Raw genomic sequence first — 27,977 nt, forward strand, 5'->3', positions numbered from 1 at the left:
AGACTAATTTAAAATAAAAACTATAATTCGAAAACCTCTTATAAAATTAATTCTAAAATCTATCTAATAATGTTTCTTTGTATACAAATTCAACGATATCGATTAAATTTTATTTAACCCTTCATCTAAATATAATCTAAATTAATTTAAATTATTATTTAAAAAATAATATTGACATAATTAAATATAATTTTTTACTCCTTTAGATGATAAAGAGTTCATTACATCACATGTCCTCAAAGTATGATCTTTATTTTAAATTGATCTCTAAACTTTTAATTATCTCAATTTCATCCCTAAACTATAATTATCATTCTCAATTAGTCCTCAATCTTTTGAATATTTCAATTTCATTCCCAAAATATGAGTCATTCTAAATTGGCCCCCAAACTTTTTGAACATTCCAATTTATATGTATATATTAATCACATCCTTGTTAGTAAAATCGTTAGGCCAAGTTATATTATCATATGTTTAAAAAAAATAAAATTTAGGTTAAACTATGGTTGAAACTAATTACATATTTGGATTAATTTGTGGATCAAATTAGAATATTCAAAGGTTTGGGGACTAATTTAGAAAGAGGGTCATAGTTTATGGATAAAAATTAGATTGTTAAAAAATATAAGAACTAATTTAAAATGAGAGTCATAGTTTAAGTATGAAATTAGAATATCCAAATGTTAATTTGGTAAAAAATTGTGTATGGTACAAATCCTCATGGAAAGAGATAAGTTAATAATTTAACAGGCATGCCATGATTGCTTGCTTATTATGTGATTCTAAAGCATATCTTGTCATCTTAATTAATTATAAGACTAAATAAAAAGTACCTGTCCAACTCCTATAGCGCCTTCATGGGCGGTGTTTGGCATCTTACAAAAAAAAAAAAATTATAATAATTAAATAGATTTTCCTTTTAAAGAAATGGTTAAGATTCAATTGATAATATTTTTTTCATTAATCTGAGATAAATACAAGATAATATTTGTTTAAATATGATTATCAACCTCTCGACAGTAAATATTCACATCTCTAACATTTATGATGCTCGAATCCGGATCCTCAATCAATAACAACAAATAATTGAAAAAAAAAAGTTTTGTTCAATCTGGCATCATATTTCTATGGCCTGATCTCGGTTTCTTCTTAAACAAACCATTGTGTTGAAAAAAAATGTCATATTCAATCAATGCCTAACGCAAATAATTGAAAAAATATTTTAGGGCTAAAATAATAAAAAGGTCCTCAACTATTTTGCTAGTTTTTATATATTTCTTACATTGATATAAATCTTAATATTTAGTATGATTATTTATCTATTTCCATGGCACAATTTTATTTATCGTTATGATAGTTTGGTGTTTCGTATTGCATTCATCACGACACATCTCCTGATCAAGAAAGATCGTCGGTCTCGTATAGTTAGATTTTCTTTTGACGCATTTTATTGATACATTCATAACCATTCGCAAAGCAATCTGTTGGAATGGTTCTCTCAGTCTCCACGTCTTTCACCAATATTGCATATAAGTTCAAATAGAGACATGAAAATTATTGATAGTTGCTAAATTTTTTTGAAAGATGAAGCTTACATTCGAGGGAGGATTTTATTTTTATTTTTTCTTCATGACATTTGAATTTTCAAGTTTGAATTTTTATTTAATAAAAATATAACTTTTATTCAAAATAATAATACTTTCCATCTAAAGAAATTCTAAATTTAAAATAAAAATATTGTTTGGTAATTCAGAATTATATATAAAGTGACAAATATGGTAAATGATAAATGATTAAGCATAAAGTAGCTTGCAAGCAAAAACTTGGATTTGCAAAAGAAAGGACAAAGATGGGTAGGAAAAATTATAAAAAATGATCGGTTCATCACGTCATTCATAATCTCAGCCAATAAGATTTATTCATTTTTTTAAGATGAATTTTCGACTTTTTTTATTATATGTAAATAAAAAGTAAGTAGTCATTTGGAAGTTGTTTTAAAATGAATGAATTTTATTAACTGGAACAACGGATAACTTGGTGAATCAAATTCATATAATAATTTCTCGATAGGCACGGAAGATGTAAGAAAATTATTTTGAAAAATGAGGCCGGCTCTGGACCTAACAAATGTTCCAAATTTCAACATCAAAGCATGAAATGCACTACGGAATATAGGGAAAATATAAATAAAATCCGAGTGGAGTCATGAGAGCAAACTCGGTGGTTTGACTCGCAGTTCACACCCCAATCCTTTCCCCTTATCAGTTAGCTCTTCCAATTGACTCATTCAACAGGATTGGAATGTTCTACATATATAAAGTGGATCAAAATCTCAATTGGAGATGAAATGCTCACATGGAATTTTGAAGTGTCTTAGTTATGAAAAACTATCAAAACGATATTAGGATGGGAGAAAGGCATTTTTCTTTGGAAATATATATATATTAGAAAAATATATGCACTTCATCCAATAAAAACTAGTTATCTCGAATTCGAACATCGTGTACGTAGTAGGGGTACGAGTATTAATTATCAAAGGGTTGAGAGTGTCTAAATTGTAACCTTGTATTCACCCCAGATTTATATAAAAAATAACTAGTTAATAATTAATATTAATCTCATTCATTATTTTGGTATTTTTATTAACATTGTTAACTTTTGATGATGTTATAATATAAAGGGTAAAATACACAAATGGTCTCCCGATTATAGGGAGTTGCTTTGTTGAGTTGCATGATTATTAAAAGTTACAAAATGGTCATCCAGATATTCATTATATTCCAAACTCGTCCTTTTCTGTTAAAAAATTAATGGTAGTTTGAGTTGGACATTAAGATATTGACTTAGATATGATACTCGTTTGAGATTTTGAGATCAGATTTTATTATATCTCAGTTAGCACGTTAACATCCATCTCATAGTGTTGTTAATTTTTTTAGCGGAAACGAACGAGTTTGAAACGTAATAAATAGTCGAGTGAATATTTGTAACTTTTCATAGTCAAGATATTCAACAAAGCAACTCCTTATAGTTAGATGACTATTTTATAACTTTTAATAACCATGAGACTCAATAAAACAGTATCTTATAGTCAATGACCTATTTATGTACTTTACCCAAATATAAAATTATATCACGTATTAATGATGATGTTGTGTGTGTTTCTTTATAAAAAAAATTATTTTTTTATTTTTTAATATAATTTTTATAAAAAATAAAAAGAATCTCAAATATAATTAATTTAATGACTAAAACACATAATTTTCATTAGTATTTGATGAAAACAATAAAAAATCAATATCTTTGATAAAAAAATATATCAAAATAATAAATAAAATTTTAAAATTCGGGTAGATTAAAAACTACTCTGCCAAAGTGGAGATTGAAAATCGTTAATGTCACTTTCGAGATTGACCCCAGCAGCCATACCCAACAAGTGAAGACAATTTCTAAACAATTATTTTCCTTTGCTTTTTGCCCACTCTTTCTTATAAATATAAAATTAACACATGTCTATAGTAATAGTACGTGTGTTTATTAAGATATTTTAATGTTAATTATATATTAACTAATTAAACTAAAAATTGATTAGATTTTAATGTTATTTAAAATGTTATTTTGTTATGTTTGAAGGAAATCGTCAGCAATGCCAAAGCATGTGTAATCATAGGAAAAATATTTTTTTAATAGGAAATAAAATTCACTATGGAAGTGGAAATCATAGGTGTAAATGGGATAGATCTTTTAACTATGGCAAAACTTGGCATCATCATTCCATCATTGACTAGGATATAAAGTTAGGCCTAAAAGTATTTTTTTTAATGATACTAACTTCTTTTTAAAATTTATTTAGTTGAACGGACCAAACGACCTCGATAGTAAAAGAATCGTTATGGTTTTTTAAGGTTTTGAGTTTGAGCACCATGAAATTTAGGAGTGCGAGCGTTCAATGTCGAATAATTGAGAGTTATCTTTGAACATATATTACCTTATACTTACCACATATTAATAAAAAAATCGATTAGTTTAATTAGATGAGTTATTAAATTTTTAAATAAAAATAAATGTTTTGATTTTAATCTTATAAATGAATTAAATTAAATTAAAAATTTATCTTATAATAGATTTATATGGCATATAGATTTTACCCATTTGGTAAAGATTATAAAAAAATATAGACAAAAATGGACAGAGGAGACGCCGCCTTCTGAAAAATTTAAAAGTATTTTTTATTGATAATCTGTTTTTATCCATAAAATTTTATATATTCATCTTTTAATATAACATTATGCGTTCGTTCCTGAATATATATATATATATATATCCAAACATAACACGATATAAACATATGTTTATATTAAAATTTATATAATATGAGTTGTTATGTATCAAAATTATTCAAAAGTATAAAATTTTAAACAAAATAAAAATGCATGGATTTTGGATTTAAGAAAAATAAAAATATCATTCAAAGTTATGATTGTGAGCAAGACCATTGCATTTGCCCATTTCATTAAGGACGGCAGAGAATGAATGAATGAATGAAAATGGAGGACTGCCGTAGGTAGATGAAAATAATGCGTACGTATATGTACGGATGCATAAGTTTATGTTAAAGATAGTAAATTTATAAAATTTTAAAATGTGATAAACTTATAAAATTTTAAGAGATGGAAATATATTTTTAATGAAAATTTTTTAAAATACATAAAAATTTAAAATTTCTAAGAGACAACCGTCTCCACTCGCCCCATCTAGGTTCATCCCTACATATGGACTAACTAATGTTTACTATACAATGATTATTAATGAAGAATATAGGATTCATTATTGACTATTGAGATGGTAAATTTCAGTCGAATGAAATGATCTCTTTAATGGTAAAAAAGTTTTGTATTTTAAACAAGATTCGGTAAAATTAGGTAATTAATCATTTTAACGTTAAAAGAGTTTTCAATTTTAGTAGTTAAACTGTAGAGATCTTTTGTGAGCTCAAATGGGATGATTAAGCTCAATTTAATAGTTGATTGAAAAACAATAAAAATGAGAATAATATACCACATATTAATTTTTACTATTTTATTTGTAGTTCTTATATACGTATATTATCATTATAATTGTACTTGCGTCTACTTTTAAAAAATAAGTATATAATCAAATTATCTATAATGTTAAATTAAAATTCTTTACTATTTTAAAATGAAAAGTAAAACAAATTTAAAGTTATAAGTATTAGCAATTTAGCATCGGGTAAAGTACACATATGGTCCCTCGACTATATCATACTACTTTGTTGAGTCCTCCAACTATTAAAAGTTACAAAATAATCCCTCGACTATAGGGTGTTACTTTGTTGAGTCCCTCGACTATTAAAAGTTACAAAATAGTCACTTGACTATTCATTATATTCCAAACTCGTCCTTTTTCGTTAAAAAGTTAACGGTCGTCTGAGCTGGACGTTAATATGTTAATTGAGATATGATAGTCGTTTGAGATTATGAGGTCAGATTTTATCATATTTAAGTCAGTAGGTTAACGTTAAGCTCATACAATCATAAATTTTTTGACGACAAATGACGAGTTTGGAACATAATGAATAGTCAGCTGACCATTTTGTAACGTTTAATAGTCATAGGACTCAAAAAAACATTATGCTATAATCGGGGGACTATTTGTGTACTTTACCCTTTAGCATTATGGTGAAAGAAATCAAAAGTGCGTCAACCACGGGGTCGTTTGATTTCGAAGGACATGGCTCATGTGACCCAACTGCAATATACCGTGGAAGGACCTCGTTAAAATACTTCTCTAAGCTTAGATGGAGAAAAAAGTGTCTGATGGCTTGGAAATGCAATTGCATTTTCTTTGAATTAAACCATCTCCTAGATTATTGTTTATCCTTAGATGAAAAAAAATTAATATTTTATTTTTGGGGTAGAATTTAATAAAATATTAATAAAAATATTTTTTTGAAAAATGATTTTAATATATGTGTCCAGTATTTGTAGGTAATTATCGCCTAATTATTAAATAAAATAAAAAAGAACACAGAAAATAAAGAAGATGATGACCAAACTGAGACTTGGTTGGTTAAAAGCCTAGGATTGCACTGAATCCATAAAAATTAAAAAACAAACTCACTTTTCAGAATAGGAAAAAAAAAAAAGAATGAGAAGAAAAAAAAGTATAAAATCCTTTGAAAATGACTTAAAAAATAAAAGAGACTTTCCAGTTTTAACCTTTTTGAAGCACTAAAAGCTATAATGCAAAGAGATGGAATGAGAGAGAAGACAAAGAAAGAAAAGGAAGAAGAACATGGTCATGCTTTGTCGGCCATTTCTTTCTATGTATGTTTGGCCTTAAATTCATTTTGCTGCACCAGACACAATGGCTCTTCATTAGTTTCTTTTACCATAATCCTACGAAAATGAAGAACAACAGTTTCTTTTATTGAAATTTGATTTCCTTTTTCAATATTTTTCTGGGGAAGTTTGGAAATTTTACCAGAGGGAAAAACAAGGTATGCCAAAGTCTTCTTTTTTGTTGCTCTGTAGTTCATGTAGTATAGTTGTATATATGTTTTTGTTTACGGTTTATTTCATGCTTTGATTCTATTAATATTATTTATTTCTATGTACATATGCACATATATATTGATAGTTTGAAACTTTCCTTTGAACTTCAGGTTGGGTTTTCTGGGAACCTGATGATCCTGGGAGTATATTGATAGCTGGCATATATATATATTGATACTATTACATGTGAATGCAGTTTTTGGCTATGGGGAGATCATCATCATCATTATCATTATGTAGACTGTTCACTGTTTTTATTGCTATTCATGTCTATTTTGTTCATCAATCCAAAGGGCTTAACTCTGAGGGTCAGTTTCTTCTTGATATCAAGACTAGTCTTGGTGACGAGTTTAACCATCTGGATAATTGGAACCCTAATGACCCAACACCTTGTGGGTGGAAAGGTGTGAATTGCAGCACCACTGATGATTACACCCCTGTTGTCCAGTCTCTTAATCTGAGTTCAATGAACCTGTCTGGTTTATTGTCTCCAAGAATTGGTGGTTTGGTTCATTTGACTACCCTTGATCTTTCTCACAATGGGTTGTCAAGGAACATTCCTAAAGAGATTGGAGATTGTTCCAGTTTGGTGATCCTCAATCTCAATGACAATGAATTTGAATCTCAAATTCCCAAAGAAATAGGCAGACTTTCCTTTTTGACAACTCTAAACATATTCAACAATAGGCTATCAGGGCCTTTCCCGGATGAGATTGGGAACCTTTCTTCCTTGTCACAATTGCTTGCATATAGCAACAATATCAGTGGTTCCTTGCCAACTTCTCTTGGGAACCTCAAGAAGCTAACAAGTTTCCGAGCAGGGCAGAACATGTTGACTGGGTGTTTACCTTCAAGTATAGGTTCATGTGAGAGCTTGGAGTATCTTGGTCTTGCACAAAACGCGTTGACAGGCGAGCTACCGAGAGAGATCGGAAAGCTGAATAACTTGAGGGAGTTGATCCTTTGGCAGAATCAACTCTCTGGTTTAATTGCTGAGGAGCTTAGCAATTGTACAAGTTTGAGTACTCTTGCTTTGTATGACAACAAGCTTGTTGGAAGCATACCCAAAGAGCTTGGGAACCTTATAAATCTCAATAAGTTATACCTTTACAGAAACCAACTGAATGGAACAATCCCAAAGGAGATTGGGAATCTTTCATTTGCTGAACAAATCGATTTTTCGGAGAATATGTTGACTGGAGAGATACCGGTTGAGTTGAGTAAGATTGAAGGGCTAACTTTGCTTTATCTTTTTGAGAACCAGCTTACAGGTGTGATCCCTGTTGAGCTAACCACTTTGAAGAATTTGTCCAAGCTTGATCTCTCCATAAACTATCTCACCGGTCTGATTCCAATGGGATTTCAGTATTTAACAAACTTGACCATGTTTCAGCTCTTTGACAACTCACTGAGTGGGAGCATTCCTCAGATGCTTGGGGCTTACAGTCCACTTTGGGTTCTTGATTTATCAGATAATCAACTAATGGGAAGGATCCCTCGTCACCTTTGCCGAAACTTGGGCCTCATCTTTCTCAACCTGGGATTAAACAAGCTTACTGGGAAGATTCCATCTGGTATTACAAGCTGCAAATCAATGGTTCAACTTCTTTTAGTTGGAAACAGTTTTATAGGGACTCTTCCATCTGATCTATGCAAATTGGTGAATCTATCTGCTATTGAACTTGGCCAGAACAAGTTCAATGGGCCGATTCCTCCTGAGATTGGAAACTGCAGAAGCTTGCAAAGGCTTCAACTTTCATACAACAACTTTACATCAGAGTTGCCTAGGGAGATTGGTAATCTTTCCAGGTTGGCAATCTTCAACATCTCATCGAACTCCCTCACTGGAAGGATACCACCAGAGATTTTTAATTGCAAAATGCTTCAACGACTCGATCTCAGCCGGAACAGATTTACGGGGAGGTTACCTCGTGAGGTGGGAGCACTTTCTCAGTTGGAGCTTCTCAAGCTTTCAGAAAATAATCTATCAGGGGAAATCCCTCCAGCATTGGGGAATCTCTTGCGTTTGACCGAGTTACAAATGGGGGGCAACTCATTCACTGGCAATATACCAGCTGAATTAGGTGCACTCTCCGGCTTGCAAATTGCTTTGAATCTCAGCTACAACAATCTCTCTGGAGCAATCCCTTCTGAGCTCGGGAACATTGTTTTACTAGAAAACCTTGTGCTTAATAACAACCATTTGAGTGGTGAAATACCAGGTTCTTTTGCCAATTTATCCAGCTTACTCGGATGCAATTTTTCTTATAATGACTTAACGGGACCTATACCGTCTCTACCGCGCCTCGACAACATGGCTGTCAGCAGCTTTATTGAGAACAACGGTCTCTGTGGTGGGCCTCTTGGTGGTTGTAATCCATCTCCATCACTCTCTCTTCAGCCAGATGTAAAAGATAAAGGTACTCGGCTAGGCAAGGTTGTGGCTATAGTTGCAGCAGCCATTGGTGGAGTTTCTCTTGTTTTAATAGTAGTTATTATTACTTCATGAGACAACCGGTCAAAATAGTTGCTCCATTGCAAGAAAAACCGACTACTGCTCGAGTTTCGGACATTTTCTTTTCACCGAAAGAAGGGTTCACTTTCCAGGACTTGCTTGAAGCCACAGATAATTTTGATGAGAGCTTTATTGTTGGTAGGGGAGCATGTGGAACGGTATACAAAGCTGTCTTACCAAGCGGCCATGTCATTGCTGTTAAGAAGCTTGCATCCAACAGGGAGGGTAATAACAACGTCGAAAACAGCTTCCGCGCTGAAATCCTAACCTTGGGAAATATCCGTCATCGGAATATCGTGAAGCTCTATGGTTTCTGCTACCACCAAGGCTCCAATCTTCTTCTTTATGAATACATGCCAAGAGGCAGCTTGGGGGAGCTTCTTCATGGAGCATCCTGTAATCTTGATTGGAGAACAAGGTTCTTGATTGCCTTGGGGGCTGCTCATGGTCTTGCATATTTGCATCATTATTGCAAGCCTAGAATTTTTCACCGCGATATAAAGTCGAATAACATATTGCTTGATGAAAAATTCGAAGCTCATGTCGGTGATTTTGGATTAGCAAAAGTCATCGACATGCCACAGTCCAGATCAATGTCTGCAATTGCAGGTTCTTATGGCTATATTGCTCCAGGTGAGTTAATCTCTTGTTTTTGACCCTTTAATGCTCAAAATATTTGTTTGTGAGTTTAATAGTTTTATGTTTCTTCTTAATGCAGAGTATGCATATACCATGAAAGTTACAGAAAAATGTGACGTATATAGCTATGGAGTCGTCCTATTGGAGTTGCTGACCGGGAAAACACCGGTTCAACCACTAGACCAAGGCGGCGATCTAGTGACATTGGTGAGAAATTACGTTAAAAATCATTCGTTGTCACCCGGAATACTCAATGCTGGATTGAATCAACAAGATGAGATAACTGTGTCTCATATGATAACAGTCTTGAAGATTGCTTTGATATGCACCAGCATGTCTCCTTCTGAAAGGCCGACTATGCCGGAAGTTGTTTCGATGCTTATCGAGTCCAACAGGCGCGAATGCCACTTCAATACCTCCCCTAGTCATGACACTGATCGATTATAATGAAATAGCTGATATTGTAGGGCTACAGATTAATCATTTTACAGTTCTGCTTGTAGAACATATGTAGCAGATCACCTTGTAAATTCCCTCACGGAACATCATCTCCTTTCTTACAGTCGTACTAATATTATTTTACCTGCAATATTTTGTTTACTTTTCACGCCATTGAAGCTTTACAACATGGAAACAGAGGCATAAAACAACACAATAAATATGAAAAGTAAACCGCCACGGACTCAAGATTTTATGTTATGGGACGAATCTCTAAAATTTTAAGAGGAGATAAATTTATAAAATTCTAAGAAAAAAATAAATTTTTAATAGAAAATACACAGAAAAAATATAAATTATATAGTAATTTTAAATTTTAATAGGGACTATTGCCCCACCTAACCTCTGTATCCATTTTTGAAGTCAACATATAAACTTTTATGGATTCTTTTACCGTGCTTTGAGAAATTAGATTACAACTTTGAATATGATATATAAATTAATCAATATTATTAACAAATTTTCTAATTTTTTAATATTCTAAGGTTATTATACGGTAATATTTGTTTAAAATCTTTCTTAACTGTTAATAACGTACACATACCCTATAAATACAACTACTTAAATTTAGGGTCTCTAAGAAGGATAACACTTAATTTAACCGTTGAGTTCAATTAATAGATTATAAAATTTCTAATTGAGTTGGTATTATAAATTATATATTTTTTTTTGGAAAAAATAAAGAAATACTAAAAATAATGTTTTTTTTATTAAAAGAAAAATGGACTCAACTATCATCATACATGGAGACATGCCACTTTCATAAACCCTACTTTGTACCATCCATTTATTCCAATTTCAACACATTGATAAGCATTGAGTAGCCATAGAAAGCAACCTTTGCTATGTTAGGCATTACTTAATGCTTTATACATGTAAAGGAAGAGCCACACATTGTTGGTTCATCACATGGCATGCCATCAGAATCATATCAGAGTTTTTTTTTCTCTATATTTTTTCAAATTTTAAAGATAACGAGAATTGATTTTATTTATTTATTTATTATTAAAAATTATATTATAGTATTTTGATATGATTTTTAAATATTTTAATTAGTATCCTTGTAATTAAATTATAATTTTCTCTATAAAATACTTTTTTAATTTTCTTTTAAAGTGTTATTTTAGGCGGTGACTTAAGTGATGCCCTCTCTCTTATTTTTATCTTTTTGATTTAGATCTAAATAAATATCCTCATCTTTTGATTAATTTCTTGAAGTGTTGGTTTTTATATTCTTTTATGGCACGCTAGTTCTTATGCTTTTATGGAATGGTTTTGTCTATCGTTATGATAGTTTGACGTTTTGTGTTATATTCATCACCACATATCTCCTGATCAGGAAATGTCGACGGTCTCATATAAATAGATTCCTTTTGTAATAGTTTATCGATGTATGCATAGTCGTTCGCAGAACAATCTATCGGATTGATTTTCTCAGTCTTCATGCCTTCATAAATATTGCATCTAGGCTCGAATAGAGACATGGAGATTATTGATAGTTGTTAGATTTTTGTTGATGATGAAACATGTATAGATGATAAGGTTTTGATTTTATTTTTTTACACCAATTAAATTTTCATTTTGGGATTGTTTTGAATTTGTTGTACATAACCTTTTTTATTTAATAAAAATCTAATTTTATTTTTAAAAAGGCTTAAATATACAAAAGGTACTCAATCTATACCCGTTTTTTCAGTTTAGTGCCTAACATTTATTTTGTTCCAGTTTGGTACCTAATGTTTCATTTAGTTATTCAAAATGGGTCAAATTCATAACGGACCGTTAGTTTTCTCCGTTAAGTGACACGTGTCACAATCTTATAATTTTAAAATTTTTATATAAAATTAAAAATAAAATTATATATATATATATATATATATATAAAAGAAAACACATAAATTTTGAAATAACTCCAAAACTTTGAAAACATTCATTTCAACCCCTAAACACATGTCGACCACCGCCCTTTGCCGTCGACGAAGCTCCACCCGACCTCATCTCCCATCGCCCTATGAAATCATGATTGATCAACGGCTGATCGATGATTTATACCCCATGGACTCTAGGATAAAATTGCAATCCCAAGCGATTTCGACGACCAATCGATGACAACTACAACAACTTATAACTAGGATGATGACAAGGACTACGCTGGCGGCATTGTCGTGGCCGAAAAGGGCGGCAACGGGTTAGTGTTAGGATTTTGGGATTTTGAGTCTTTTTTGTACTTTAAAAGAAATAAGGTTTTTTATAAATATAATAATATTTTTAATACTTTTTTAAAAAAAATTCAAAATTATCATATTATGACACGTGTCACTTAACGGAGAAAACTAACGGTCTGTCACGGATTGACCCATTTTGAATAACAGAATGAAACATTAGGCACCAAACTGGAACGAAATAAACATTGAGCACTAAACTGAAAAAACTAACATAGATTGGACACCTTTTGTATATTTAAGCCTAAAAAAATAATATTATTGCAATTAAGAATTTTATACGTAATTTTCAATGCAACACATAATTATGATTCACATTATATCTTGTAGGAATCTATTGACTGACCTCAGTAGTAAAAAAAATGTATTTTTTTAAAAAAGTTAAATTTAAGTAATTACGTTTACAGAGTGTGTGCGTTATCAATAATTTCTTATAAATACCCTAGACTATGCTTATATATTGATAATGGTATTTTCGGTTAATTTTTCCATATTTTTTTAATCAAATATATTTTTACTAGTTATTTTTCAATTTTCCCCATGTATTATTTCAAAGAGAGAAAAAAGGGTAAGATTTTGGGTCGGAGGGTCCCTCACTGTTGGACCAATCATAAATTCAGGGAAAATTATTGGGCTTCGAGACTCGTACAATCAATACACACGTTAGCTCATCCCATAGAAATTATATTAATAAGGATAAAATACATAAATAGTCCCTCAAGTATAATTTTATTCCTAATAAAAATATAAAATTATAATATAATGAAACAAATGATAATTATAATTCTAATACATAATAAAGAATCCTAAATTGATTTAAATTACAAATAATCTAAAAAATATTAAAAATAATAATTATTATAAAATATTGTATTAATCTCGTTTAAGAATTCATGTATGTGTCTATGTTAAAATGAACATATATTGAGCTCCCACATCGTATTGATGTGTTTCAAGATACGTTGGAAAGCTAAAAGACAATTGATCTTATTGCAAGAAGATATATTGACCCAAAAATACCAGTATCTCATTCAAAAACTCGTCGCAAATATGCTAATGTTTTAATCTTGAAAACAATTTCAATTTATTGTCCCAAATGATTAGTTTGATTCCTCTTATATTGGTACCATCTCTTCTTTCTCGAATTAGATTGATCAATTTTATAAAAATAAAGTTTTCTTCCAGTCATTTAAATCATTATCGGTAATTAAGAATTAAAAAAAATTAGATTGTCAACAATCTCTAGGGCATGTGATTAAAAGCTCCTAGTTAACATATTTTCTCTTTTTTAGGTTGTGGATTTAGGAACAAAATTCTCTTTTCTGCTCTTACTAAGTAGGAATTGTTAAAAAAATCATATCGAAAGGTAAGGATTTAGATAAAAGAGAAGAGTTGGATCTAAAATCTTGTTGAAAATTAAGTAAGATTGACTTGAAAAACCTAAATTCATCGGAGTCATTATTTTTTTATTGTGTAACCCGTACCTGACCCGGATACGAATTTGAGGTGTCACATTGACTTTTCAAATCATTAACTATTAAAATGTAGTGAAAATATTTAAATTGTTATTCGTATTAAAATAATGGAACCCTTAAATTAAAGCAAATAATAAAAACTCACATTAATATTAAATAAACAATTAATAATTTACATAGATATAAAAATATAAGGTTACAAAATAGATCATATCATTTCAATTTAACTTGTAGTACATGCCAACAGTGTTCAAATTCAAAAGAAACCTACATTTAAATTGTCTTGATATGATCTTCAAGGGAGTATGTTATCCTTAACTATCTTAACCTTTTATTTTCTTTAAACCTACGTGTGAAACAATCACACGCTAAGTCGATGACTTAGTGAGACAATTACGAGCGAAAAAAAACTTTATAAATTAAATCTTAATTTATTTCATACAAACATTTCATAAGAGATTCAAATTGCTTTTCATAACAAGTTTGAATACTTTTATACATTATTCATTTTATATAACTTTGATTTCAAATGCCTAATGTATACTACTGAGTACTCTAGGTATTTGAGTACATTGAGGTTGTGCACTAATGATGTCACTGCAGCTCGTATAATTTGCACCGAAGTGCCACATAATTATCCCGAAAGACAATATAGGTTTGTCCCAAAGGACCACATAAGTTTTATCTCGAAGGACTGTTCGCTGTTTGTGACTACTATATATGGATGTAGAAATATGTGCAAGTATACATAATCGAACAAGTAATACGGTGATGAGTGAGTATCGTATCCACAAGGATGTAAGAGATCTTGAGTAAAGTTTATTCACTATTATAAAGTAACTAAGTATAGCTAATGGTATTCACAAATGAGAATGTTGTGGCAAAATGGATAGAAATGTATTGGCAAAAGTAAATTGAGTGTAGTGAAATCAATTGAAAATATAAAGGCAAAACAAAATGTAAATACTAGATTTGATTATAAGGACTTTAGACTTCCTCACACGACAAGCTACTATGGGAATGAATGACAGAAGTCACTAAGGAAAATTTAAGTCTACTTCTCAGAATGGTCTTACTTCTATGCCTTACCTGCCCGACAGAGTTTACTAAGGGTGCCCTATGCTATCTCTAGTTAAGAGACTCGACAGATTGAAGATGTCTTGGAAAACCGATTGGCGTAAGCCCCTGCAGTGATCTTATTGGTCCAGATAACTGGATATGTCTCGGTAATACCTTTTTGCGACAGCTCCTTTTAGTCGAATAAAACCCTAGCCTTATCTCTAAGGTGGATTAAGCCTATTTACTATCTTAAACCCCTTGCTTATGTGGTTTCTCCCTAGTTTCTCTCGAACACTAAGGATGTGCTACTTAGACATTCTCTCGAACACTAAGTATTATCCTAAGGAATGGCTACTCTCATAGCTCCTACAACCTTAAGGCATTAAACTCCATAAACAAAACAGATAATAATATACAAAAATAACCATTCACTAATGTAAATCTTAAATATCCAAAATGAACTCCCACCAAATAAGATTAGTTCATGGTGGGGTTCGAATATAGCAAGCACAAAGTAAGTTAATTCGTTCCTTACAACCCAAATGATAAATAATGAAAGCAAAGAGCAAAGGGAAGGAGAAAAAGCCTTCGACGTGCACTGCCGGAGCTTCCTCGGCCACCACAGACTGTCCCAGCAAACTAGCTCCTCTCAGACGCCTAGAATACCACTCCCTCTAGCTTGTCAACGGAGGAATGCCACGACAAATAGGATTGATAGAAAAATGAGAGACCTTTTTCTCTTTGAAAATAAGCTCAAGCCGGCATGTGTAAAGTCTTCTTTCTATTGTGGCTTCATCCTCTATTTATAGGAGGAGAATTAACCTAGTAATTTGTGTTGAAATTCCAAGGATACCCCAAATCATGCTTCATTCACTTGAGGGTGGGCAAAGCTGGCAGTGGTCCCCCTGGGCAGTTAGTAATGGTCCAGCCTAGGTGACTGGCTGAGTAATCAACAGGATCATGCTACAATAGATTGAAGCCTGACAGGATCAACAGCAGTAGGGCGTGGTCCAGCAGGATCAGTAGCAGCAGGGCGTGGTCCCCTCCTGGCAGGTGTTTTCTCACGCGTAGAGATCACGTGAAGATAGGGACAGCTGGCTCTAAAAATATCTTCTTTCATTTTGTTCACTCTCGAAATGCCAAATGGTTCAGCATTTGCATTCTGCTCAGCAGTCTCCTTATGTCACGACATTTCGCATTTTCTTTTCCTTGCTCCCATATCCTACACATAACCAAACAAACACCTTTCCCATAAAACAGCACTGATTACAAAATAAAATATCATGGAAAACAGAATTCCACCATATACAACTATATGCTCCTAAATATATCTATTTGATTCTAAATAGGCTCTTAGATATTCAATAACTTAAGTGAAAAGGTCCCAAATATGACTTTTTTACGGAGTTATCACACCCCCACACTTAAGATATTGCTTTTCCTCGAGCAATGGATAGTATTAAGCAACATAAAAATATCATGGCAAGTTCAGAAGCAGAATAATTATATGGGATAAAATTTCAGCCCTTAGAACATTTGGCTTCAACATACTAGACTAGTTTGAGAAATCAAGTATTGTCCCCTAGGGTAAGATCCTTTGTGTGGGTGTGTGCGTGTTTGTATCCAATCCATGCTTAACAAACCTAAAAATTTTCTAAGCAAGCTTTCTTGTTTTGCCATGACATTTACAAAATTTACTCACACATTGTTTTCTTTTCTTTCATTAATTCTGGTACGAGGGGAGTCAGCCCATCACACCTACTATCCCACACTCTAGGTGAAAGGGAGCATATCTTCCACCCCCGAGCTAGTCAGATAGAGTCATGCTGTGACTACTTTCATTCACTCATATGCCATAGCTGCCATTTATTTAACTGCAGTTTCCAGGCAATGTCATGACATAGCGAAGTGTCCCTCTACAAATATGCTGAAGTATTTATTCACAACTTTTTTTTTCATTATGGGGTTTTCATCATTTTTTAACAAAGTTTTGTGCCACGACATTCAAGAATTCTCTTATAAAAAAATTCTAAGTTCCTTAAGCATGGAAAACATACAATCGTGTATTCAAAGGTTTCAAAGAAGCAAATCCTAGAGTTGGTTCTTTCATCCTCAATAATCATGTAAATTCAATCCTAGCCATCAAAAGTTCATCATCATCGAGCATCTCTAATTCATTCCATTAAACTAATTCTACACTTACTAATGTCATGGCATATTCATTATACTAATACTATCATGCAATAATTTGGGAACCCTACTTCCCCCAAACTTGAGAGAAGCATTATCCTCAATGCTAAATAAAAACTAACGTAAAACTAGACTACATGTTATGCAATGCAATGTAATACAAGGTACCTTAATTTTTATACGGGTGGTGGTACGACAGCTGTGTGACATGAGCGTTGTACAGTTGAGTGGTGCTGGAATGTTCACAGTCTGATGCTGGTGCAACAGGGGTGGTCCTAAGGTCTTCTAGGATTAGGGTGAATTTAGGTTCCTCACACTCAGACACCTTTTTCAAATGGCATCGACTCTAGTGCAAAGGGAATTGCTACGATATTTCAAATTGTGCTACATCATGTGGCTCTGTGGGCGGCGGTGATGCTGTCAGCGTTAGTAGTTGAGGTTTAATCTCATGTTGTTTGGTTATATACACGGTGTGGATTCGGTCAACATCTTCCAACTCCTCCTCATTATTTGGCTGAGGAGCATCTGCTGATGCCTTGACATCTGTAGAGGCATTCAACAGTGTATCAGGGAATATTGAGAGATCCAGAGCTACATGCGAAAGGAGCTCCATGAAGGTCGTTGCCACAACCTCGTCCCTTTGCTTGATATAGGTAATGAAGGTCGTCAGGTTGTTGGTTAGATTCTCCACTTGGTCCTAGGTCTACTTGGCCAAAAGTGTTGCAATTTATAGTGGCATTTGTATAGATGGGTGGACATCATCAGCAATTTCATGATCTGTGCCAACACCAATTGAGTCTTGTTTCTATGTGGGTACAGCTTCTATAGGGGCTTTACCCTTATCCACATGTTTGAGAGTTTGTTCTTTCTTAAACATCTTAAATTGTTATGGCGGTTTTGTCGCGTTTGATCGGAGCACCAGTATAAACCAAAATACCCTACACATATAATAGTTCCACCTTTAAAATATTTTACCCTGACATTTCAGGTATTTCATATCTAAATTGTGTGACCTTTACAGTAGTCATCTCTTATTCAAAGTAATCTCTCCATGAAGCTGAATGGTAGTGGAATGAGATCTCTTTTTGCTCATTTTTGTTGTGGTAACTTGAAATCATTTGGGTAACAAATTTGTTGAAGAGGTCGGGGTCATCCCTATGACCGTAGCCACCATCGTGTATTGCATTGTTCTTTCCTAAGATATTCAATTAAGGAAGCAAAACAACACTAACGAGAAAATTGACAATGTTAGCATACCACAAAATTACCGCGACAAATAATAATTTCTCATTAGGTAATTTTTCTTTAATCTCCATGCCATTCCTTAATTCTTTAATAATTTCTAGTTTAGAGAGATGGGTAGTTACTTGGGGTTTAGGATAAGTAAATTCAATAGAATCCAAAGGTTCAAATTTCATACCTGGTGGCAACTGTCTTTTCGATGTCAAAATAATTTCCTTCTTCTCGGATAATAAATAAAGGAAAATTCGTAGCGTAGAGAAGTATGGTCGAATCCACAGGGACTTGGAAAATTCTTAATTTATGTTTGATTGGTCTATGTCAGGCTGAAAGATAGTAAAATGGGGGGGGGGGGTTTGGTAGAATGAGATTTAAGTAGTAATAAAAACGATTAAATAAATAAAAGCGATTAAAGTAAAATAATAAGAGAATAAAGGTTGTGAATAAATACGGTAAAAATAGCCTCAAGCCTTGCTTTGACTCAATTTCCTTTAGTTCATCGAATAAGATTTTCTTTTCGGGATTCACGTCGGTTACTCTGTCTACGAGGGCTATCCCCGTGACTCTATCTTGTATACCGAATACCCAAGGCAATCTTTGATTCCGGCTTCGGGAATTGATTCTATCAACATCTATTGTCGTAGACCAATTACCGTTTTAGTTCGTGGTGACCGACTCGGATTGTTGCTTCTATAACCGTCAATTTCGATCTCAAATCCCTCTTGGCGAAGCTATCTCGTCAAGTGTGTTCCCAGGAAGTCGAATTACTTTCTATAAGCCGAATCTTCCTCCCACACGTTTAATCGCAACAACCTCTTGACCAAAGTCAATCTTTGATTTTGAAAACTGTTTTGATTTTGAAAAAGAATAAGCACAGAGATTGAGAGAGATTTCCGAAGATATTAAGGACCTGTTTCAATTCTCCCGTTGGAATTGAGTCATCGCGACAACTCTCGGCTTATGAAAAATTTAGCTAAGCATGACAAAAGTAAACTTTTATAAAAACTAGAGAGAAAAGAAGAATATATTCCGAATGATGATTTTAGGCTTACCCCAAGTGGGTATTTATAGCCTCTCAAAGCCTAAAGGATAAGCAAAGAAAATATTTAAATAATACAAAAGATAATTGTTTTTAAATTTAAATTCAAACTTAAACTAGTCTCCTAATACAACTCTACTCGTCAATCTTCCAGAAGGCGTGCGGATGAAGTCTTCTAGAAACCGCCTCTGACTGGACCTTCTAGAAACTACCACGTCAGACCGTGTCGTGCCCAGAGTCGTGCCCATGTCTCCAGCCATGACCAAATAATAAAAAAATGCAGAATTCGCCCGTTTTATCACTAATTCTGGAAAGTAAGGACCTACACGAAAATAGGCATAACACAACCAAATCAGCAGCAATAACTCCACAAAATCGAAGAAATAACGAACAAATATTAACGATTCTGAACACTCATCAAATTTCCCCTCACTTATCTCATGCTTTTCCTCAAGTATGATTAACCAAATCAGTCAAACTCTTCATTAAACGTTCTTTGTCAAGTTTCACATTCAAGGAAGTAAGGTAGAGACCACAATAACTATTCAAGTCAAGAAATCAATCAATTAAACATCACCAATTGGAACAAGTCAAGTGCAATTGTAATATCCATTCATTCATTAATCTAAATTCTCATAACTAAACACCTTACCGGGATTCACTCAAATCACTCAATGCGTTTGGGGTAAAGAAACGCTCAATGTCAGAATTTACACGGTATTACCATAAGCCTGCAAGTAAATCAAATCTCCACTAATAATAAGAAAAAGATGCATAAATCAAAGGGTCTTTTATTGGTTGTAACGGGGCTTAAGTAAATGTAGGGAAAAGGCTAAATATAAGGCAAAAAAATTCAAGGCAAGGAACTAGCAAATAATAATTTCAACTCCATCAAAACAAATATTAAGCACAACAAGATAAAAAGACTACATATATCAAATAACAAAATGATTTTTTTATCTTTGTTTTTGCTTCGTTTTCCATTTCACATCTTTTTTTTTCTTTTTCTTTCGAACAACCTTTTTTTCGTTCGAACTTATTTTTTTTCTCGCATTCAACCCTTTTTTCGATGGAGCATACAATGGTAAAATTATTCACTTGCCCTGAAGAAGGTAGAAAAGAGGGATAAAATAAAAAGGCTCGGGTTTATAAATATGGTGAAAACAAAGAAATGAGAAAAGGCTCAAAAGTGTTTAACTTAGGGGAAGATGCATGGGTAGGCTATTTAGTGAGGAAACGAAATGGTTAATCCTAAGGTGCCCAAATCATCTTTAAGCATCATGTTCATGTGTAATCTCGACAGTATTTAACATGCAGGTTCTAGAATACCAATGCCAAATTTGAAACACTCAATCAAAAAAAATGAGAGCAAAAATGATATGCTCGTAAAGGCTCAAATCTCACCAAATTGTTTCATGCATTGAGCTAATCACATTTCAACCAACAAAATCATGGAATATCACAAAAACACCAACTTATCACAATTCATGCTATTCGATATCAAGAACATCCTAACCTAAACAATCATGTGTTCCCAAACAAGCATAGCATTCCAAAAAAAATTCAACAAGACAAATAAATTCAGTGAAGTTTCTGCAAATTCAACCAACACATACTTGAATCGAAACATAAAGATAAGTAAAGGGAAATTCAATCCTACACTCTACTCTACTCTACTCCCCCTCACTTCAAGCGTTTTGCCTCAAAACGAAAAAATTAAAGTGCAAGAGAAGGAACAGAGTACTCCCCGAATTTAATGTCGACCACGACCACGTCCTCGGCCGCGATGAGAGGTGCTAGGACGTAGGTATGAGAGGATCTCTGTGATGTTCGTCTCTATGGAGTGGAGGCGGTCATGAACTTCATCCATTTGGGTTTTACTAACGTGCGCCACCCTCCTCCAAGGGCTTTGCTAACGTGCGCCGTTTAATGAAACAGTACGCACGGGCTGGGGGTTTTTTCTGCTTTGTGCGACTGTTCACTGCTCAGTGAGTTCCAAAATTGGCATAGTTCGAATGAAATTTCCGTAATTCTTCGTCGTTTAAGTTTAAAAAATATTTGGTTCCTACAAAATAAAAATATAAATTAAATTAAACATTTTGATCAAATAAAATGAAACAAAAAGTGAAGATAAAAATAAAAATGTAACGAAATTGAAAACAATGTGTTCTCCCATGAAGCGCTTTTGTTTAACGTCGTTAGCTCGACGACTTGATTCATACTACAGGTTCTGTGACGGACACTTCCACTTCATTCTCTTTCTCTAACTAAGAAGTTCTTTATGAGAAATTTGAAAATTCTCACAAAGATTTCTTTGGATATTTCCCAATTTTAAAATCTTATCTAGAAGAATGGTCGTCAAAACATCTTTTTTACCAAAAAATGATTTCTTCAAACAACTCCTTGATGATTTCAACTTAATTTTTGGTGCCTACAAAAAGGAATGTAAATCTTTAGTTTTTAAATGAGTTAAGATCAAATTTGAATCAACAACTGAAATATTTTTCAACTCCCTTATGTCGTCTTTGTTATCATTCGACTCCCTGCTTAAATCATCAACCAAGTTAGATTTACCATCAATAAGTTCAAAAATGCCAACAAAATTAATACTATGAACGTTATTCGGATATCTCATTTCTTTATAAACATCAAATTTTAAGATCTCACCATCGAACTCCATATTAAGAATACCGCTTTAAACATCAATTTTTTGCATTTGTCGTGCTCAGAAAGGGACGACCGAGGAGGATTTCAGAACCAATGTTTCTACGATCATTTTCCATATCAATCGCATAAAAATCAATAGGGAAAATTAAATTTTCTACCTCTACTAGAACATTCTCTATGAGTCCTTCAGGATAAATAATTGATTTGTCGGCTAGCTGAAGTGTAACTCTCGTCTCCTTCAAAGGCTTGGTGGAAATTAAATTATAGACAGAGAGAGGCATTACATTGATAGAGGTACCTAGATCGTACATAGCTCGCTTGATTTTAACTTCACTAATTTTACAAGGTATTGAAAACATACCTTGGTCTTTATACTTTGGTGGAAGCGGTCGTTGGAAAACTGCTGAGACGTTCGCACCTAAATCCACTTTCTCGACCCCGGTAAGCTTCCTTTTAGTCGTACAGAGATCCTTTAAAATCAAGACATACCTTGGAACCTTCTGGATAACCTCGAGGAGAGGTATGTTAACTTCCACCTTCCGAAGCACGTCTAATATTTCCTTTTCCTCAATTTTTTATCCTTTTTAATAACATTGATGGAAAAGGCGGTGGCACGTCGTAGGGAGATGGCGTCGGATCGTCCATTTGTTCTTCATCATTTTTTTCTGGGGTCCTGTGTCATTGATCTCCTTCTCTTTTTGGACTGCCTGGTTTGATGGGACAGGCGAAGCCACTACTGTACCACTCTGAAGAGTGATGGCGCTGACGTTTTCCCTCGGGTTTACTTCAGTTTGAGACGGAAGCTTACCTTGTGATTCCAAATGGCCTAAGGTTTGCGTCAGTTGGCTTATCTGTTTGTCCATCACTTGGAAGTGGGCTTCAGTTCGAGTCTGGAATTTCTCCTGGGATAGTGCTAACCTCTCGAAAATCGATTCTAATGATGTCTTTTGGGTTGTTATTGTGGTGGAGGTGGTCTCGCTTGATAGCCTTGATTTGGTCTTGAGTTCTGAGCATAGCTAAAATTCGGATGATCCTCATCCTGGGTTTTATGTATTGCCGTTGGGATTATAAGCTCTTTGGGGAGGTCCGGGAAATTCCTGACTGCGTTGACTTGAGCTGCTGCATCGTCTTGAATCAGTGGAAAACCGTCTGTTAGATGATTAGGTAATGCACATATTCCACATAATCAGTTTTGTCCTGTCTTTCCTGCAACAAGAGAGTTTACGACTTCAATTAACTTGTCAATTTTATTTTCTAAAGAAGATGAACTTATCTCATGAACCCTTCGAGAAGGTTCATTGTTTGTGCGAAATTGTTGGGAATTTGCGGCCATCGTGGATATTAAGTCCCTAGCTTCTGTAGGAGTCATATTCACCAAGACTCTATCGTTGGCTGCATCATCATCTTTATTTCCAGGGGAGATAGTCCTTCGTAAAAGTATTGAAGGAGTGTTTGTTCGGTTAACCCATGTTGCGGGCAACTAGAACATAACTTCTTAAACCGCTCCCAGTAGTCGTAAAGTGACTCTCCATCAAGCTGTTTGATTCCGAGTATTCTTCTTCATAGTTCACTTACTTTTGCCACAGGGAAAAACCTGTCAAGAAAAAGATGATTCATTTGAGCCCATGTAGTAATAGAATTAGGAGAAATATAAAATAACCATTCCTTAGCTGATTCGGCTAAGGAAAAAAGAAAAGCTCTAAGTTTGATTTGGTCCTCGGTTACTCCCTGTGGTGTCATGCTGGAGCAGACCATGTGAAATTCCTTGAGATGTTTGTGTGGATCCTCGTTTGGCAATCCACGGAATGTAGGGAAGAGATGAATATGGCCGGTTTTCAACTGGTATGGAGTTTCACCTTGGGGAAAATCAATGCACATAGGTCCTTGTTCAGTGGGTGCCACGGCTAACTCCCGAATAGTAGGTTCGACCATCGGAATTATATTACCTGAATTTGATTCTTCTTCTGGATTCGTTTGTTGTCTCCTTCTTTCCCGAAGTGTCTGTGCGTGGAGTCTCCTAGTCAATATCCAGGTTGTACTCCACTAATGTGCCCGATTAGTCCTGGTCATAAATCAAAAACAAACAAAAATTAGTAACTTTGACGAAGTCCCCGGCAACGGCCCCAATTTGACAACTATCGTTTCGATGTCAAAATAATTTCCTTCTTCTCGGATAATAAATAATGAAAAATTCGTAGCGTAGAGAAGTAGGGTCGAATCCACAGGGACTTGGAAAATTCTTAATTTATGTTTGATTGGTCTATGTCAGGTGTGAAAGATAGTAAAATAGGGGGTTTTGGTAGAATGTGTTGAAAACATTTTATATTTCGATATAACAAATTAAGTTAAATGAATTTTAAGATTGTGCAATAAAGGTTTTCTAAGTATATTCGATATAATTATTCGAATATCAAAACATTACTCTAAATCTTTCAAAAATCATTTTTAATCCTTACTCAAGTGTAAAATTAAGTTTTAATCTTAAAACAATTTCTAAACAATTTTACAAAGTATTTCGAACCATTTCAAAGCCAAAAATTCCAGATTGCTCAGAGGGAACCGATTCCCCCCCAAGGGTGTACCGATTCCCCCTTAATGGTTTGGCTCCGAGAATTCCAGTATGCTCGGAGTGAACCGATTCCCCCCAGGGGGTACCGATTTCCCCCTGTGTAACGGTCGAAATATTTGAATTTTACACTTAGGGAACCAATTCCCCATAGGGGGTACCGATTCCCCCCACGCTCCAAGTTGTTTTATTAATTGTTTTTCACACTAAAATGGCTATATTATATTCTCTAATCATCCCCAACATTCTGAAGTGATTCAAGGTGTATTTAAGCAAGCTTAGAAGCCATTTATCAAAAACAAGAAACATCAAGCAACTAGAATCAAGAGAGAATCAAAGAGAAAGCATCAAACCTCAAGTTTGAGCATTTCAAGTTTATTTTTCATTCAATATTCATCTTGCTTTCAAGAACACTTATTGTTCTCAATTGTATTCATTTTTGAGTGTTTTTTTCTTTGTTCTAGAATTGTGCAAACAATCTACCTTGTGAGGATTTCCTTGTAAGTTTTCAAATTTGTATTGTTCTCTTTGGGAGAGAGTGTTCTCAAGAATTTAGGGTATAATTCTTGAGGGTTTGTAAGGTTACTCTTTGTCCTCAAAAGAAAGACCAATTAGTGAATTTGTGGAAAATCCTTATGTGGATAGCTAAGGTAGTGGACGTAGACTTTGGTTGAGAAAGTCGAACCACTCTAAATCGCTGTGCAATTTCTTTCAATTTTCTGCAAAAGCTTCCACCAAAATTTTTATTGCCAATTCACCCCCTCTTGGCCAATTCCGTCAATCGATTAACTCAACAATTGGCATCAGAGCCTAACTCATTTGAAGGTTTAATCGCCTCTTGAGTCGATTCAGGAAGAGTTATATCGATAATCAAAGTCATCAATGGCCTCTACTTCAAACTTTGACTCCGGTCGATTCGATGCCCGTCAACAAGCCTCATTTATTCAATGGGGCTAATTATGCCTATTGGAAAAATAGGATGATGTACTTCATTCAAGCAAGTGACATGGGAGCATGGAATGTCGTAGAAGAAGGATACTTCAAGCCTCCCACTCATCCAAGATTATGGAGTGAAGGAGAGACAAAAATGTTCCAACTCAACTCCAAAGCCATCCATATCATATTTTGTGCTCTTGGACCAGATGAATACGGAAGAGTTTCATCTTGTACAACCGCCAAAGAAATATGGGACAAACTTCAAGTCACTCATGAAGGTACCGATGAGGTAAAGAAATCTAAAATTAGTATTCTAACGCATAGCTATAAAAATTTCAGGATAAAAACAAATGAAGATATCAAAGCTATAACGGATAGATTCTCAACGATTGTTTATGATCTCAAATCATATGGAGAGATCATTTCAAATGAAAAGCTTGTGAGGAAGTTAGTCTACTCCCTCCCAAAATCATGGCAATCAAAGAAGACGACAATCATCGAGTCTAAGGATCTAACATCCTTAACTCTTGAAGAGCTAATCGGTTCACTCCTCACTCATGAAATGATACTTGAAGATGAGGTGGACCTTGATAAGATTGAAGAGACACCAAAGGAGAAGGAGAAGAAGAAAAACATTGGAGTTGCTCTCAAATCTATAAAAAATGAGAGTGATTCGGATGAGGATGACGATTACGATTACGAGAAAATGGCATTGTTTGCCAAACGGTTCAGAAAAATGATGAGACCTTACCGAGGAAGGAAAATCAAACGAAATGAAGGCCTCAAAAATGAACCAAAAGAGAGGGACCCGATCATTTGCTATGAATGCAAAAAGTCAGGGCATGTCAAATATGATTTCCCACAATTGAAGAGAAAGGGTCAATCAAAGAATAAGCACAAGGCTCATGTGGCTACATGGAGCGATGAAGAAGGTGAAGGTTCCGATGAAGAGGAACAAGAAGTAGCAAACTTGTGCTTAATGGCATTCAGGGAAGATTCTAAGGTAACCTCTAACTCATCTGATTTTGATGATTTATCCTATGATGAGCTATTAGAGGAATATAATGGGTTGGCTTCGGATTATGAGAAATTGTTTTTAAAATATAAAAATGATGTTTCAAAATTGAAAAATGAAAATAAACTCATATCCAAAACCAACAACGATCTTGAAAGTAAAATCAAAGATTTGCAAATCAAACTAGAAGAGTTTGAAAACAAAAATTTAGATTTGCAAAATTTACTTTCAAAGGTCAATGATGATCATCAAAAGAAAATTGATGATCTTAAAGCTTCTTTTGATAAAGTTGGAACAAAACGTTTTGAAAGCGGAGAAAATTCAAAATCCAACTTTGTTAGAAAAAGTTTTAAAAACTACAATCATAGAGGTCCCCAAAGAACCTCTAATAGAAAAATTGTAGAAGTATATGGGTTCCTAAGGAGCTATTACTACTAAAGATAAGGATATCCTACACAAATGGATACCTAAAGGGACTAGGATTTTGGAAACTAATGAATATGGAACCAAAAGAATTTGGGTACCAAAAATTAGAAATTAATCTATGTTTGTAGGAAAAGGAGCATTGCTACAAGGCACGGGAAACAAATCCAAATTCATGGTACCTTGATAGTGGATGCTCAAGACACATGACCGGAGACAAAAATCCATTCATTGAGCTTAATGCCAAAAATGGAGGAGAAGTGACTTTTGGTGATGATTCAAAAGGTCACATTGAAGGTATTGGTACTATTGGTAATACCTCTTCCATACAAATTAAGAATGTTTTATATGTGAATGGATTAAAGTATAATCTATTGAGTATTAGTCAATTTTGTGATAAGGGATTCAATGTCATGTTTGATATTAATGGTTGTAAAGTCATTGACATTGCATTAATCGGATTATGCTTGTTGGTCATAGAATAGGAAACATATACATGGTGCATTTAGATTCTATTTATATGACTAATTTGTGCCTAGTTGCTAAGGATGAACATGATAGTTGGTTATAGCATAAGAGACTAGGGCATGCTAGTATGAGTGTTTTGCAACAACCAATTCAAGGTGATTTAGTTCGAGGGTTGCCTAAGCTTAAATTTGATAATGATAAAATCTGTGATGCTTGTGCTAAAGGAAAACAAAAACGAGTTTCTTTTAAATCCATTAATGACATATCAATTAGTAGAGTATTACAATTGATCCATATAGATCTTTTTGGGCCAACTAGGACTACTAGCTTGGGGGGAAAACAATATGCATTTTTCTTGGTAGATGACTATTCTATATATACTTGGGTTCTATTTTTAAGTACTAAAGATGAAGCATTAGAACATTTCATCACATTTTCAAAATAATCCAAA

General features: G+C 33.8%; 1 pseudogene; it reads left to right on the forward strand.

The window, feature by feature from the left end:
* Positions 1-6,268: 6,268 nt before the first annotated feature.
* LOC120186120 lies at positions 6,269-10,318 on the forward strand (annotated as a pseudogene).
* Positions 10,319-27,977: the final 17,659 nt, after the last annotated feature.

Source organism: Hibiscus syriacus, unplaced genomic scaffold (genome assembly GCF_006381635.1).
Source record: "Hibiscus syriacus cultivar Baekdansim isolate YM2019G1 unplaced genomic scaffold, ASM638163v2 tig00113279_pilon, whole genome shotgun sequence".
Classification (NCBI taxonomy): Eukaryota; Viridiplantae; Streptophyta; class Magnoliopsida; order Malvales; family Malvaceae; genus Hibiscus; species Hibiscus syriacus.